At 34.8% G+C, this 17,593-nt stretch overlaps 2 pseudogenes; both read left to right on the plus strand.

The window, feature by feature from the left end:
- The first annotated feature begins 528 nt into the window (after nt 1-528).
- Nucleotides 529-17,593, plus strand: part of LOC140889321 (PP2A regulatory subunit TAP46-like) — a 38,702-nt pseudogene continuing 21,637 nt past the window's right edge.
- Nucleotides 9,798-12,541, plus strand: LOC140892591 (PP2A regulatory subunit TAP46-like; annotated as a pseudogene).

Raw genomic sequence — 17,593 nt, forward strand, 5'->3', positions numbered from 1 at the left:
ATGAATCTATTTATTATATAGAAAATTGAATGATTGAATTTTGATTTCAAATTCTGTATCTAGGCGTGAAATCACGTTATTCAATGTGGTCAAAGTATTCAGTGTTTGTGGGAATCTTGTCAGCATCCGCTTCTGAGCGCAAAGGACGCCACCACATCATTTCGTGCAGCGTCCGCTCTTCACATTATCATTTTAAAGTTTTTTTTTACATTACCCCACCGCAAGAAATATTTGTGCAATTAATATTTTTTAAAATTAAATATAAAAAATCCGATTTTTTAGCAATCTCGAAAAAAAAGTATTTTGAGTAATAAAATATTAACAAAACGTTCCTATATTTTTGGCTTTATTTCCAATTAAGTCCCACTTTTAGTTCGACATGCCAAAACAGTCCCTTTTTACTTTTTTTTTCGGTAAGATCCGCCGCAATGGATCCCCTCCAAATAGATGGAATCCAATTAAAATTAAAATCTAAAATAAAGAAGAGAATTGAAACTCAAAATCCTTCCATTTGAAAAAAATCCATGAAAAGAAAACTCCACGCATTTGAAACCCTCGACCATAATCTGCTCCCACCTCGAATTCGTGGCCGGAGATTCTCGACCATAGTTTTTGTAATTGGCGACGTAGAAGCAGCTGGAAACTCGGTGACACAGCAAGTAAAATCAAACCTAAATTCTGAAAAATCGCGGTAGATAGTTTTGTGAAAGATGTGTGACGTTCATAAGTTTCTATGTGGGGGCCTCGGGTTGATAATCTCAAATCTTAAGGGCAATTAATGAATAAGCATTATTAATCTAATAAGGAAAGAATAAGGATCAAGAAATTATTATTATTTTTTTTTCAAAAAGGGGTGGGCACGGGCCGTTATAAACTACCGCCCGGGAGCCCCTGATCTTTTCCAAAACAGAAGGCTCGGGCTCGGGCTGCTAAAAACTGCAACTCGGGCGCTTCCTGGACAGAATTTCACCCTGTTTTTCAGCAGCCATTCTTGATCCTTTCCATCCATTCCAAGCTATCTAATTCAAGTCTAAAACATATTATAAAATCTAAGAACATGCATACATTCATATATCAAGTTCCTAACATCAAATCAAGCATTTATTACATCAAATAAATAGCTCAAAAGGCATGAAACTATAAGCTACACCAAGTCTCAAAAGTGAACTTCTAAAACATAAGTTTCATGTCAAGTTTTTCAACTTAAAACCCGAGTCCACACTTGCTAAATCTTGCTCCCGAGCTATCAACGTCCTCTTAGACTAGATCCTGCCCCATCTGTTGCAATGCACACATACAAAACAAAGCAACAGCCGGATAAACTCCGGTGAGAAATCATCTCAGTATAAGCAACATATCAAAAGCGTTAAATAAATCATATCGACTCTATTTAACTCGACTCAACAAATAGAGTAAATAACGCTTCTTTCGATCGATCGAGAATTGATTCATTCAACTTCATTGCCATCAAAATTCGTATCCGATCTTGACATGAATATTCATCTAACGTAGCTATTCTGGGCTAGAAAATAAGGTTAACCGCAACCTTGGCATAGAATCAATTCAATATAGTCTCGTATCATAATCATATCGACTCAAATCAAAGATCCACTACCTGGGATGGATTGACAACATCAAAATCAAATCAAAACAATAAATACTTATGTGATTTTGGCGGGATAACTCAAGAATAGTCGTTCTTGAGTTTCAAAGTCCCTGACTCGTGATGTCGTCATTATACCTTCGTATTTCTTCTGTTTTGAACGCTTCAAATCTAAAACATAGCATCAAAACATTCATATCAATCTTCATTCTATTCAATCATTTCAGAATCGAGTCAAAATCATCAACACATCTTCAATCAAATTCATTTCAAACCTCACTTCTTCTTATTCGGTACAACTCGGAGTCGTGAGTTGTTAGCCTTCGAAACACATCCAAAACTGAGAAATAAAAATGCTATATCATCGATAACATTTCAAACAATGTTTTAACTCAGTCATAGACTATCAAAATGGTCCAAAAACACAAATCGACGGCGTAGAGATTAAAAATCGGTAACCGACAAAATATCGAATTCGAATCTAACTTATTTAACTTCAATCCAATTCATACGTCCATTCCAAATCATTAATACATCATTCTAATCCTCATAACAGCATCTAAGTATATCAAATACAAGATGTACATCATAACAAGTTCACTCCTTAATTCATTTTCAATCCGGCTTCGATATCGAACGGCATACAACTCAAGAACACAAACATAAATTCATAATCTGATCTCTGCCATATTTCGATCTTCAAAACATGCCTAGATAATAAAATACCTACATCAAGTTGAATTTCTCATCGCAAGGATTCCAGAACATCTTTCGGAATCGAAATCGGACGATCGGATCAAAAGTTACGGCGTTTTGAAAATCAATAATTCAAAATAAAAGGAAGACTTTGGCTCCCCTGTTCTTTACTTCTGAATTCTGAAGTAAATACACGTATCATGCTGAATAATTAAGTTAAAATTGTATATGTATTGCATATTTGCAATTTAGTCCCTCAAGTCTTCATTAATTGCAATTCAGTCCTCGGCCTTCGTTTTAATTCAATTTCAATCCAAAATAATTTAAGAATATTAGAATAGAAACTCTAAATATTTTCAAATTAAATATACTCGGATTAAAATTAAATAAATTTAGATTAATTAAATAATCCCGGCCTTTTGCATTTTAGCCCTTCAAACTTCGATATTTTCAAATCAGTCTCTGATCGGGTTGTATCTTCAAAATTAATCTTCTTTAATTCTCGAAATATGGAATTTAATCTTAAATTCCATAAATATTCAAATAGAATATTTATTCTTTTCATTTAAGAATTCTCGGAATTTATATCTCAAAATCCGTAAATTCTCAAATTAAATATTTTCGGCTCGGAAATTAAATCTATCATTTCCATAACTTTTCAAATCAATATTAGCCCATAATATAGAATTTAATTCTCAAATCCCATAATTAATAATTTAATATTTTCGGGCCTTACAATTCCTCCCCTCTAAGAAATGATTTCGTCCTCGAAATCACATTCAATCGAACTATTCAATCTAATAGACTGAATAATTATCTAAAGTTATCACTTCAATCATATAGCTCTGAACTTTGTATCTCATCTCTTCATCTCTTATTAGATTCTTTCTTCAAATCTGCTTCTAGTCTCTTGTATTCGATATCTATTCAGTTGTACTTTAAATAATTGAAAAGAAATCTTTCAGAGATGCCTTTTTCCCAAATCAAGGATTTGTCGAATAATCGACTTAACTCTGAATCTTTTCAATATCTAACTCATCTGATTAAAGTACATGGGAAGTATCTAACTGACACTTCCGTATACTAGATACATGGAACAATCTGATCCTTCATATCAAATTGGAAAGAATAATTCATTCAATAAAATCATCAATTCTGTTCGACATCTCATTCAGTGAAATTAAGTTTCAGTGACGACTTGTTTCTTTTTCTATATCATTCTATGCTCTGCATAGAAGGTATATCAAGTCTATACTGTCATTCTATTCATCGCTTCAAGATCAGTATTCAACTTCATATTCTGAATCTTTAAATTAACCTCTGCTCTTTCTCAATTCTGAATTAAAGGATATTTCAAGAATAACTTTTCCGCTTAACTAATCAGTTTCAGCTTCAAAGTTATATCTATCATTCAATTACTAATTATGTTTCTTCTTCTCTGTTCTCACTTCGTACAGATTCATATTCATCATCTTTGTGTGTCTTAAATCAAATCTGATCTGATATCGACAAATCATGTCTGATTTGATGTCATATACTTCAGTATTATCATTTCAACACAAAGAAAACGGATTTTCTTTCATCATATCCTTATAGCATTATCTCAAAATCGGCTCAATAGTTGTTACAGGAATTATAATCATCAAGTGGCAACACATCAAGTCAAGTAATACCGAATTAGGTATTAAAGTTCTGAGAATATTCTCAATATCTGGAAAATCAAATCAGATAATCCATCAATCGAAGAATGGTATAATGTAATCACATATAACCAACTCTCAGAACAACAATCAATCAATCAATTCCACATTCTGTAGAATAAATCTAAAGTTTTAATCCTGACAATAGATTTTAATCATTCCTATACTTTCATCATATCTCTATCTTCTTCACAGATCTAAATAGATAATTGTTATTCACATCTCATACAGTGTATACTGAAAAAATCTAATTAGTCTATTCGGATTATTCATTAATCATAGAATACTATGTTGTATTCACAGATTTCAAAGTATTCAGAGCTTTTGATAATCGGTACCATATCAAGTGAAGTTTATTCTCGAAATTCGATTCATCTTCTCTGTCTATTCTTCCAATTCAAGGATAATAAAATGTACCTTTACCTCAAAAATTACTCAAAGTCTTCGGATCATCTGTATTACAATTTAATAGTAAACCCAATGTTTCAATCTGAAACATTATTTCGTGGCTTACTGTTCTTATTGCAACGAATCTAATCACAATTCAGTGATTTGATCATACAGACAGATCATCGTATACAGTAATTTCAATAAATTTGTTCATAACTACCACCTGTTTACCTCATCTATACTGTTTCATCATGGTAGTTTCGCAAAATATTCTTTCAAATCATAATCTCATTTCAATTTTTGGAGTTTCTAAACTATCACTGAACTAATCTAGTCAATGATTTTCAACCTCTTCAGAAACTCTCTATACATTTAACTTCGAAAACGTACTAATTATGTTACATCTATTTGATTTATCTTCTGATAAAACAATTATTGAAAGAATCTTAAATTCATTGTTGTGCATTTTCTTCAAAATCTGATATTTTTTTTCGGAAATATCAAGCACAATCAGATAATCAATCATAATAGAATTCATTCATTCTGATCTGAGGCTTCAATTCATATCTCAATCTGGCATTCTTTACTGAATTCTCATCACTTAAGTTTACTTTATGTGTTTCTTTCATATTCTGAACAGTTCTGGCTTACTTCCAATCTAAAATCATTCTGATTGGTGATATATTCGTTTGAATATTCAAACCAGAATACACAGAAATCTGGAATCAATTCATCATATGCCTATTTCATTTCTCATTTCTATCTCCAAATACCGACAATTCATATCATCTAACTCAAAAATCATGGATCATATTCAAATTCTTCTATCAGTTACGAGCCAAGAATCTTAAAATACGCTGAAATATCATCAAAGGATCAATAATTCTCAAAATCAAAAGAAATAAATCAAGATTGAGAAAATCTTTCAATCAAGGTCATCCAAAAATCAAATCTTCGGGATAACAAACTCTGCAAAGTGAAAACAACTCACTTGCATCGCACAACTCAGAATGAGTGAATCACTCAGGCTCTATGAACAAAACAAGGAGAGCCACTCGAAATCAAACATTTCAAGAATTATATGTCCAATTGATGTATTCGATTCAGCGTAATCAAAGAAAAGACTCATCTGTAACTGATTTTCATATCATCATCTATCTTCTAAACCTCAAGATCAATATTCAATTCATAATCTCATCACGTCGGTAATTCATAAATTCATCAATTCACCAATTCGTTATAAAATTCCAGTTCACAACTTAAACTAAAGTCAAAATCTTACTGGAATATATATTTCATCTCTATTCATCGGCGTATCTATCAATGCTGATTTAGATCTTGAACATATCTAGTGCATCGAAGATACTGATTTTGGAATATTTCTGTAATCAAACATCATATATCAAACCGAAATCACAGAATCTTAATTCAAGATTCTCTTTCATATCATCATATTGATCATATGCACATTATGTTCTTGCTGATCTAATTTTATCGCTTCTTATCATCAATTCTTTTGCTAATCTGTATTCGATTATTGCATCATCATCTATCATGCAACATAAATAGATATTTCAATATGAACAAAATCATGTTCAGTCTCATTTCATAAATTCAGTAGTTCCATTCTTCAGTTCAATTCACAACTTCTCTTTTTTGATACAGAGGTGATCATATAATAAGCTTTCAGCTATCATGTATCTATTGCACCAATAATAAACAGGTAAAAACAAAATAAATATGTTACCTGCAATTTCATTCTCAGGTGCAATTTCATTCTGATCCTCTGTATACTCCTGGAATTTGTTCTTCATTCGAATCTTTTCTCTGAATCGGATTTGCTTCTAACATATTCTATCACATCAGCTTGAAATGTCTTTACACTGATTGTTAAGATATCTCCCTTCAAAATGAGTGTACTAATTCTATCATACTCTGCATTCAGACTCAGATAAATCTATCTCGGTCCGCTGGAGTTAAAGAACTACTTTCATATCATTCACTTCATATCTATATTGGAATAAAAATTGTAGATAAAGTTGTGTGTATCTCACATACTCTTGCATGCCTACAATTGCATTCTCCTAACTCGTCATTAAACTTCAATTCTCTTAGCCTTATCTATGTCCTTCATAAAATGTTTCAGTCGTCAACATTTATTCAGACATAATTTTCGAATTCAAGCCATAACTAACAATTCAATGTTGAGTTTCTTCATTATCAACATCAACAATTCAAAGAGTTGTAGTAAACTTGAAAATCAAATAAGGCAGTCTTCACTATTCAAAATATTCGACTTCTAATGGGTATATTTTGCTTTCTGATCATTTCTATTTGTTTTGGCAAAGAATCGTAAATAAAATTCTGTTCTAAGCACTTACCAACAAATCAATATACTTATGTTTTCTCAACATTTCTTCGTCAAAATCTATCAGCTGGTTGTTAGGTTTTGAAGTTGGTAGACAATCAATCTGATACGATATTCATCTGTATCTTTCAGGTAAGTGAACAACTGATCAAGTTCTTCAGGCCAACTTCTATCTACACTAACATCTATTCATTCACTGATATTCTGTTCTGTTCAATCAGAGATACTTCTTTCAGCTGAGCAATATTGTTCTGTTCAATCTGACCATACCAATCTGTTTCGTCTGGCCATACTATTCTGACAGTCTGGGGTGCTTACGTCACCCAAAGAACAATGTTCTCTTCGATTCTGGGTGCTTACCTCACCCGAGAAAAATCTTATGACAAAATCAGTAAGAAATTCAAAAATTTACAAATAAAAAAATCAGGCAGTTGAATTTCAAAGATAGATCACGCTCACATGCGAATCATCACATCATCAAATCATCAAATTGCGTAATGCATAATCATGCAATACTATAAATGCATGTGACTCAATCTACCCCGCTCAACTTCTACCTCAGTCCGAGAAACTTATGCTCTGATACCACCTGTTGTGGGGGCCTCGGGTTGCTAATCTCAAATCTTAAGGGCAATTAATGAATAAGCATTATTAATCTAATAAGGAAAGAATAAGGATGAAGAAATTTTTTTTTTTTTCAAAAAGGGGTGGGAACGGGCGGTTATAAACTACCGCCCGGGCACCCCTGATCTTTTCCAAAATAGAAGGCTCGCGCTCGGGCTGCTAAAAACTGCAGCTCGGGCGCTTCCTGGGCAGAATTTCACCTTGTTTTTCAGCAGCCATTCTTGATCCTTTCCATTCATTCCAAGCTATCAAATTCAAGTCTAAAACATGTTATAAAATCTAAGAACATGCATACATTCATATATCAAGTTCCTAACATCAAATCATGCATTTATTACATCAAATAAATAGCTCAAAAGGCATGAAACTACAAGCTACACCAAGTCTCAAAAGTGAGCTTCTAAAACATAAGTTTCATGTCAAGTTTTTCAACTTAAAACCCGAGTCCACACTTGCTAAATCTCGCTCCCGAGCTATCAACATCCTCTCAGACTAGCTCCTTCCCCATCTGTTGCAATGCACACATACAAAACAAAGCAAAAGCCGGATAAACTCCGGTGAGAAATCATCTCAGTATAAGAAACATATCAAAAGCGTTAAATAAATCATATTGACTCTATTTAACTCGACTCAACAAATAGAGTAAATAACGCTTCTTTCAATCGATCGAGAATTGATTCATTCAACTTCATTGCCATCAAGATTCGTATCTGATCTTGACATGAATATTCATCTAACGTAGCCATTCTGGGCTAGAAAATAAGGTTAACTGCAACCTTGGCATAGAATCAATTCAATATAGTCTCGTATCATAATCATATCGACTCAAATCAAAGATCCACTACCTGGGATAGATCGAAAACATCAAAATCAAATCAAAACAATAAATACGTATGTGATTTTGGCGGGATAACTCAAGAATAGTCGTTCTTGAGTTTCAAAGTCCCTGACTCGTGATGTCGTCATTATACCTTCGTATTTCTTCTGTTTTGAACGCTTCAAATCTGAAACATAGCATCAAAACATTCATATCAATCTTCATTCTATTCAATCATTTCAGAATCAAGTCAAAATCATCAACAATGTTCAATCATCAACATTCATATCAATCTTCAATCAAATTCATTTCAAACCTCACTTCTGCTTATTCGGTACAACTCGGAGTCGTGAGTCGTTAGCCTATGAAACTCATCCAAAACTGAGAAATAAAAATGCTATATCATCGATAACATTTCAAACAATGTCTTAACTCAGTCATAGGCTATCAAAACGATCCAAAAACACAAATCGACGGCGTAGTGATTAAAAATCGGTAACCGACAAAATATCGAATTCGAATCTAACTTATTTAACTTCAATCCAATTCATATGTCCATTCCAAATCATTAATACATCATTCTAATCCTCATAACAGCAGCTAAGTATATCAAATACAAGCTGGACATCATAACAAGTTCATTCCTTAATTCATTTTCAATCCGGCTTCGATATCGAATGACATACAACTCAAGAACACAAACATAAATTCATAATCTGATCTCTTCCATATTTCAATCTTCAAAACATGCTGAGATAATAAAATACTTACATAAAATAGAAGTTCTCATCGCAAGGATTCCAGAACATCTTTCGGAATCGAAATCGGACGATCGGATCAAAAGTTACGGCGTTTTGAAAATCAATAATTCAAAAGAAAAGGAAGACTTCGGCTCCCCTGTTCTTCATTTCTGAATTCTGAAGTAAATACACGTATCATTCTGAATAATTAAGTTAAAATTGTATATGTATTGCATATTTGCAATTTAGTCCCTCAAGTCTTCATTAATTGCAATTCAGTCCTCGGCCTTCGTTTTAATTAAATTTCAATCCAAAATAATTTAAGAATATTAGAATTAAAATTGAAACTCTAAATATTCTCAAATTAAATATACTCGGATTAAAATTAAATAAATTCGGATTAAATAAAAAATCCCGGCCTTTTGCATTTTAGCCCTTCAAACTTCGATATTTTCAAATCAGTCTCTGATCGGGTTGTATTTTCAAAATTAATCTTCTTTAATTCCCTAAATATGGAATTTAATCTTAAATTCCATAAATATTCAAATCGAATATTTATTCTTTTCATTTAAGAATTCTCGGAATTTAAATCTCAAAATCCGTAAATTCTCAAATTAAATATTTTCGGCTCGGAAATTAAATCTATCATTTCCATAACTTTTCAAATCAATATTAGCCCATAATATGGAATTTAATTCTCAAATCCCATAATTAATAATTTAATTTTTTCGGGCCTTACATTCTACATGTCTGAAAAGTTGCGTTACACAAAGTTCTCGAATTCTCCTCTAATTTTAATCTGCATTTTCAATTTCACAACTTCAGTAGCAAAACCTAATAAGCTATTGTGGAATTACAGATGGAGGACGTTACGTTGCCAGTTCTATTCGAGCAGGCTCAAAGATTCACCAAATTGCCTCCGATTCCTCAATCGAACAGGTTAATAAAGAATGTGTATAGATATGTTTTATATTCTTCTATCTATTCATTTGATTACAATCTCACGAATATGTGTTGTTTTCTTTTATAATAATTATCAGGAAACTTTGAAAAACGGTTGCGAGCTCTTGAGTAAATGTGAGGATATAATTGGAAAGTTGGGGTTATTTTCGTCTAATGAGACGAAGGATGATATCAGTACTGCCAACCTCAAATATCTTCTTCTAGGTGTTGAATATTTTTTTTGGAGTGTCATGATAGACAAATTAGTCAAAATGGTTGAATGTACGGTTTTTTTTTTGTTTTGATCTTTAAACTCACTTTCTTGCAAATGTGATTGAAAAAAAATGCCAACTTATTTTCATTTCTGTGATAATCTGATGTATTGGATGCCTCTGAAAGCTATCATTTAAAAGTATTTAACTCACGGTCTTTGATACAAGTTTCATATTATCTCGGCGAGTTAACATAAAAAAATTCACAGGAAGATCGGATTCAGATTCTTAAAGCTTCACTAACCAAGTTAAAGGTATTGGTTTTAGATTTTGGTCACATGATAAGGACATGTGCTTACGGACGTTATTGATATTTTTGTAAAAAGTCAAATTTCATTTGGTCATATGTCCAGGAATTTATTTCCTTTTGAGAAGATATTGAGCTAGTGGCAGAAGATGAACTGGAATCATCTATGCAATCAAGGAGTAATTCCTCTGCTGATCAAAGAGCTAAGAAGGTTGGCATCCTCTCTCAGACATCTTTCACTGAACTTCATAATTTCTTTGTCTGCCTCGTTACTGCGACTAGATTTCTTGAACAAGTGATTGTACTCCGTCGCATTTAATGCTTGGGAATTACTTCAGATTGCTCGATTCAAACACATAAAAGCATCTGAGTCAAAATTTCTTGAAATAAAGGAGCGAAAGGAACGTCGTAGGTTCTTAACTAAATCAGCTGCATTATCTACTCCCATAAAAACGGGGGGAAGAAGATTTGGAGAATGATGATGGAGAAGAGGAAAGGGAAGTAAGTTGTGTATTGAGAATTCATTTTAATTAATGTAATGTTGTTATGAATAGGTTTGAAGCTTGAGTTACACTATCTCCTGGCTCTTCCTAAATGTGAAACGCTCATCTCTAAAGCATATTTCACTGCTTCTTAACAATTTTTTGAAGCATATTTCACTGCTTCTGACTTCTTGTAATTAGAATACATGTGGCCAATTTATGTGGATGCTCTGAATGGTGATAAAGAGGAATAATTCACCATTTTATAGTCTTAATAACTTGAACAGACATTTTTGGATTGAGAATTCACCTTCTTGTAACACCAGCACTTTCTTGTTGGCCTGAAGGCTTATTTTTTGTCGATCATTTCTTTTTCATCTGTGTTAGTGTTATGAGGACAATTCACCCACACAATTGTCTTTTTTTTGCGGATCCTTGATTTTTTTGATCTATTTTGAAGCGGAAACAAGTTAATATGTTTGTTAAAACACATTTTCCCGTGAATGTTTTCAAAACTATTGAAATCCATGCTCTGATTCTAGAAACCATCCCTTCAATGATAGCTCAATTCATAACCATTATTTTGGTTTGTCCATCCTTTTCTTTTCCACACCATTGCATGAATCATAATAATAATTGTTCGGTTTTATGCTTGTAGGCATGGATGACCACCATCTCCTAGGAACTATGTAAGGTTGGTCTGGATGTTCCTGATATTTGGATATTGTCCTTTGTGTTTTTAGCTTCTTTATTTTGTTTCCTTGTTACTTACTCTTATGTATACAGTATTAATAGTCGTTTGATTTGTTTGAGATGCTTAAGAAAGTGGAAAAAATGCTCTTAGCTGTAAAGGAGAAACAGTCCAAGGTATTAGTCGGTAATATATTTTTTTCTTTCTATTTGTTTAAGAAACATTTTAGGAATACGTTCTTTTTGAAATTATATGCCATGGGCTGGCACCATTTCTTTTGCATGCCTTCTTATTCTCTTAAATGTGAGTATTATATAGGAATATAGGTCTTTTCCCCCCTTCTGTTGTCAAGTTCATGGTTGTTTTGATTCCTATATTTCATTGTTTTCCGCATGGGACCTGAATCCTCTATTTTGTGTTTATTTCATATACCATGCTCAACTTTCGCAATATTTCAATCTGTAAGAATTGATACAACGCCTTTTGTAGGACGAGGACGATGACTATTCACAATCTACTCTTAAGAGCGCACCCACAAAGCTGAAGCCTGGTATTGGGATGTTGTGGCAAGGGCTCGATATACTAAACCTGCAACTCCTATTACATGGAAAGGAGATGAATATTATGAACAAATGGCAAGAGAAGAATGCAAAGCTCATGGAAGAAGCGAACTCGTCATGGTATAAGGACAATCGTCAGTCAAAGCTAGGCGAGGATGATGAGGAAGATGATGATGATGCGGCAAAAGAGAAGGCAATGGCGTGGGAGGACTGGAAAGATGACAATCCTTGTGGTGCAGGCAATAAGAAGCTCACACCCTGTGGCTAAGGTTGAAGATATTGTTGAAATTTCTATCATGTCATAAAGTAGAATTTACACAAATAAAATTATTTGATAATTGCTTCGGTTTTCCTTGTCTTCCTCGCTATTCAGTTCCAGTTTTTTTGTGTCGCTGTTATAAATTATGAACATTTCCTTCGATTGAGGAATAGAGGCAATTTGGTGAATCTTTTGAGCCTGCTCGAATAGAACTAGCAACATAATGTTCTTATCTGTAATTCCACAATAACTGATTAGGTTTCGCTACTCAATTTGTGAAATTGAAAACGCAGATTACAAACAGAGGAGAATTCGAGAACTTTTTGTAAAGCAACTTTTCAGACATGTAGAAACTTGTGAACGTTACACATCTTTCACGAAACTATCTACCGCAATTTTTCAGAATTTAGGTTGGATTTTACCTGCTGTGTCACCGAGTTTGCAGCTGCTTCTACGTTGCCAATTACAAAAACTATGGTCGAGAATCTCCGGCCACGAATTCAAGGTGGGAGCAGATTATGGTTGAGGGTTTCAAATGTGTGGATTTTTCTTTTCCTGGAGTTGATCAAATGGAAGGATTTTGAGTCTCAATTCGCTTCTTTATTTTAGATTTTAATTTTAATTGGATTCAATTTATTTGAAGGGGATCCGTTGCGGCAGATCTGACCGAAAATAGAAAACTCAAAAGGGACTATTTTGGCATGTCGAACTAAACATGAAACTTAATTGAAAATAAAGCCAAAAAGTATTTTGATTTTCTTTTTTCGGTAAGATCCGCCGCAACGGATCTTCTTGACCGTAGTTTTTGTAATTGGCAACGTAGAAGAAGATGGAAACTGTAAGAGTGGGTGCCCAGTGAGCCAACTGTGTGGCTATGGGCTTTGATGACTCTTTGTATAAACAATCTTTTGTTTAATATTATTTACACTTTTATGGCAATGACTTTATATTACTTCATATTGTTATATTGTGATATACTATTGTTGTTTTGATAAAGACCTTGAATATACTATAGTGTATGTAAGATGTGGTAGAACATGGAGATGTCTATCATGAAATACATCTTATAGTCACTGTATATTCTAAAAACCGTTCCTAGTCGATTGAGCCGTCCGATAATAAGGATAAGGATCGCTCGAGTTTGAGACTAGCATTTGCGATGCGGAGTACCACGTTTCATTGGTAGGGAACATGGAGATATTCGAAGCATGCAAATGGATATTCATAGGATGAATAATCGAACTACCCTATCCGGACTTTCCAAGTGGTTATCACTTATCGAGTGGATAAAGTCCATGGTTTTGGTTGTACACCATTAGTCCTTACGACTTGAAACATCATGGAGACTCTATATGCTAGTGCTGTGCTTTGACTCGTTTACCGACTCTATGGGGGTCATCAGGTGTCGAGATTGGGTACAGTTACGACACATATAGGAGTCAATGCATTGTTGTCAAGGATTCACCACATACTTGCGAGTGTGGATATCCTATGCGATCTGAGGAGATATTAGTGTGATAAATCTCTGGCCAGAGTACTTGATGTGATTTAAGAAATGGTTTCTTAGTAGCACATGCGATGTCACTAATTTGATCTTCAAGATGTATTGCATAGTTATCGAATCTTGAGCGACTCTCGATATACCAATGGTTGTTGATTCGATCGGGATATATGGATGAAGGGACCGTACTGTACGCTAACCAAAATCTACTGGTTCTTGTAGGCACTATCAGTGATACCTAGGGAATCATGGGGCGATGTTGCTAGGCGCTTTACCTTGATTCGTTGGGCAAGTCGGAAAGTGTTGTTCCGAGTCACAAGGAGTTGTGAGCCCACGGCTAGCTGTATCCCTGAACCATTGAGGGTCACACAGTGTAATGGAGTTTTAATCCCCGTTGAGATAGTTAAATTTAAAGAGTTAAATTTAATGAACTAAGGAGTTGGACTTCTTAAATAAGAGTAAGGGAGTAGGATTTCTAAAATGACATAGGGATGGACATTTTAGGAAACCACTGAATTCGGATTCAGGAAAATTTATTTTGACTTTAAAATGTGCAGAAATGGTTTCTGTGCACATTGGTAAAATCGGTTTATCAATCGGAGTCACGATGAATTTTATATTAATTTCTGAACGAGCGGGCTTTGCTTGTCGGGCCTCAACTTATGACTAATGGGCCCTAAGGTGTTAGTGGCCTGCATTATAAATAAGTTATTGCAGTACAGAAATTAGACATAACAGCTCATAATTTTTGAGACAGAAAATCGAAACCCTCCTCTCTCTCAAAAGTTTTCGGCCGTCCCCTCCCTGTTCTCTGCCCGAGAAATTTCGGTCTGTGATTTTGAATCGCAGTCAGGAATAACGAATCAGATTCGTTTAATCTCTTCGCAGAAAAACTTCTGATAGATTTTCTAGTGCAATCTATCAGAGGGATTTAAACCCCATTCGTGGACCTGATTGAAGGAGTTCATCAGTTCCTGGGAGATACAAGAAGCGCAGAGAAATCTGTGTGGTGTCCATTGATCTCGATTCGAGATTGAAGGTAAAATTTAATTAATTTTTATTTGAATTTTACACACACAATAATTTAATCGTTGAATGGTTGATACCCACACCATGGAGTTGTTCCATGATAAAATTTTAAACTTCCGCTGCACCGGGTATCAATCGTGATTGATCTGACCGCCAGTATTTTCCAACAGTGGTATCAGAGCCAGGTTGCTCAGATCAAACGATTAAATTAATCGATTGTACAAAATTTTTGAATCTCGGTTTTTGGAAAACAAAATAAATATTTTTAAATAAAAAAAAAAAAAAAATTTTTTCCGGGGCAAAACCCGGGCAGCGATTGGATCGCTGCCCGGTGGGGCAGCAATTGTTGCTGCCCCGGGCGGCGCACGGCGCCGCCCAAAGGGGGCGCACGGCGCCGCCCAGGGCAGCGCTGTGCGCTGCCCAGCGCAGCGCTGGGCGCTGCCCAGGGCGGCGCACAGCGCCGCCCAGGGGCGGCGCTAGGCGCCGCCAGGGCAGCAATTGTTGCTGCCCTAAGGGGGCAGCTGGGCTGCCCCGGCCCGCGCCCCGGGTGCGGGCCGGCCCGGGAGTGTCCCGGGCGGCCCGCGGGAAAAATTATATTTTTATTAAAAATTAATTTTAATATGTTAAAATTTTATTTTTGGTCCGGTCAAAAATTGTTTTTGATTGGTTCACGAGATTTCGGATCGAATTGTTCGAGTCCGTAAATTTTAAAATTGATTTTGGATAAATTTGAATTTTGGAAAATTTTAATGTTTTATCCGTAAATTGAATTTTGAAATCAATTATTTTGGTACAATTGATGATAAGATATGATCTTATGATATATTGAGTAAAATATGATTTTATTTGTAAAATTGGATTTTATAGATAAAATATGATTTTATTTGATATAGAGATAAAATATGATTTTATATGTGAAATGAGATTTTATATATAAAATATGATTTTATCTTGTTTAAATTTGAATTGCCACTGCATGTTATCCAATAAATTAATTTTGAATTAAATGTTATTGGATAAGGATGATCGATTGCCATGACCAATTTTGTAGGTGTATGTTAGGAATTTACATTTTGTTTTTATTGTTGTTGGTTTTATTAATGGGCCTGGTTTATGGCCCGATATGAATGTCATATGTAATAAAAGTGGGCTTGGTTTATAGCCCGTTCCCACCCCTAAAAATGTATCCCCTACTTGTCATTGTTATTTATTGTAAATGCATTAGATTTAGTGGGAGATCAAGATTTGAAGATGGTGGGCCCAGCAGACAATAAAGACTGAAGAAATGTAAATTGGAAGCACATGTTGTTGGAAAATACGCGGCTCTCTGATCAATCACGATTGATACCCGGTGCAGCGGAAGTTTAAAAATTTTATCATGGAACAATTCCATGGTGTGGGTATCAACCATTCAACGATTAAATTATTGTGTGTGTAAAATTCAAATAACTATTAATTAAATTTTACCTTCAATCTCGCAACGAGATTACTGGACACCAACAGATTTGATCTGCTCTTGTTGTCTCTCCCTGGAACCGATGAACTCCTTCAATCAGGTCCACGAACAGAGGTTTAATCCCTCTGATAGATTGCACTAGAAAATCTATCAGAAGTTTTCTGCGAAGAGAATAAACGAATCTGATTCGCTATTCCAGACTGCAATTCAAAATCACAGACCGAAAAATCTCGGGCAGAGGGGGAGGGGTCGGCCGAACAGAGAGAGAGAGATAGGATTCGAAAATTTTCTCTGTCTCAAAAATTATGACCTGTTGTATGTAATTTCTGTACTGAAATAACTTATTTATAATGCAGGCCACTAACACCTTAGGGCCCATTAGTCATAAGCTGGGGCCCGACAAGCAAAGCCCGCTCGTTCAGAAATTAATATAAAATTCATCGTGACTCCGATTGATGAACTGATTTCACCAATGTGCACAGAAACCATTTCTGCACATTTTAAAGTCAAAATAAATTTTCCTGAATCCGAATTCAGTGGTTTCCAAAAATGTCCATCCCTATGTCATTTTAGGAAATCCTACTCCCTTACTCTTAATTAAGAAGTCCAACTCCTTAGTTCATTAAATTTAACTCTTTAAATTTAACTATCTCAACGGGGATTAAAACTCCATTACACTGTGTGACCCTCAATGGTTCAGGGATACAGCTAGCCGTGGGCTCACAACTCCTTGTGACTCGGAACAACACTTTCCGACTTGCCCAACGAATCAAGGTAAAGCGCCTAGCAACATCGCCCCATGATTCCCTAGGTATCACTGATAGTGCCTACAAGAACCAGTAGATTTTGGTTAGCGTACAGTACGGTCCCTTCATCCATATATCCGATCGAATCAACAACCATTGGTATATCGAGAGTCGCTCAAGATTCGATAACTATGCAATACATCTTGAAGATCAAATTAGTGACATCGCATGTGCTACTAAGAAACCATTTCTTAAATCACATCAAGTACTCTGGCCAGAGATTTGTCACACTAATATCTCCTCAGATCGCATAGGATATCCACACTCGCAAGTATGTGGTGAATCCTTGACAACAATGCATTGACTCCTATATGTGTCGTAACTGTACCCAATCTCGACACCTGATGACCCCCATAGAGTCGGTAAACGAGTCAAAGCACAGCACTAGCATATAGAGTCTCCATGATGTT

This window comes from Henckelia pumila, chromosome 3, assembly GCF_033568475.1.
Source record: "Henckelia pumila isolate YLH828 chromosome 3, ASM3356847v2, whole genome shotgun sequence".
Lineage (NCBI taxonomy): Eukaryota > Viridiplantae > Streptophyta > Magnoliopsida > Lamiales > Gesneriaceae > Henckelia > Henckelia pumila.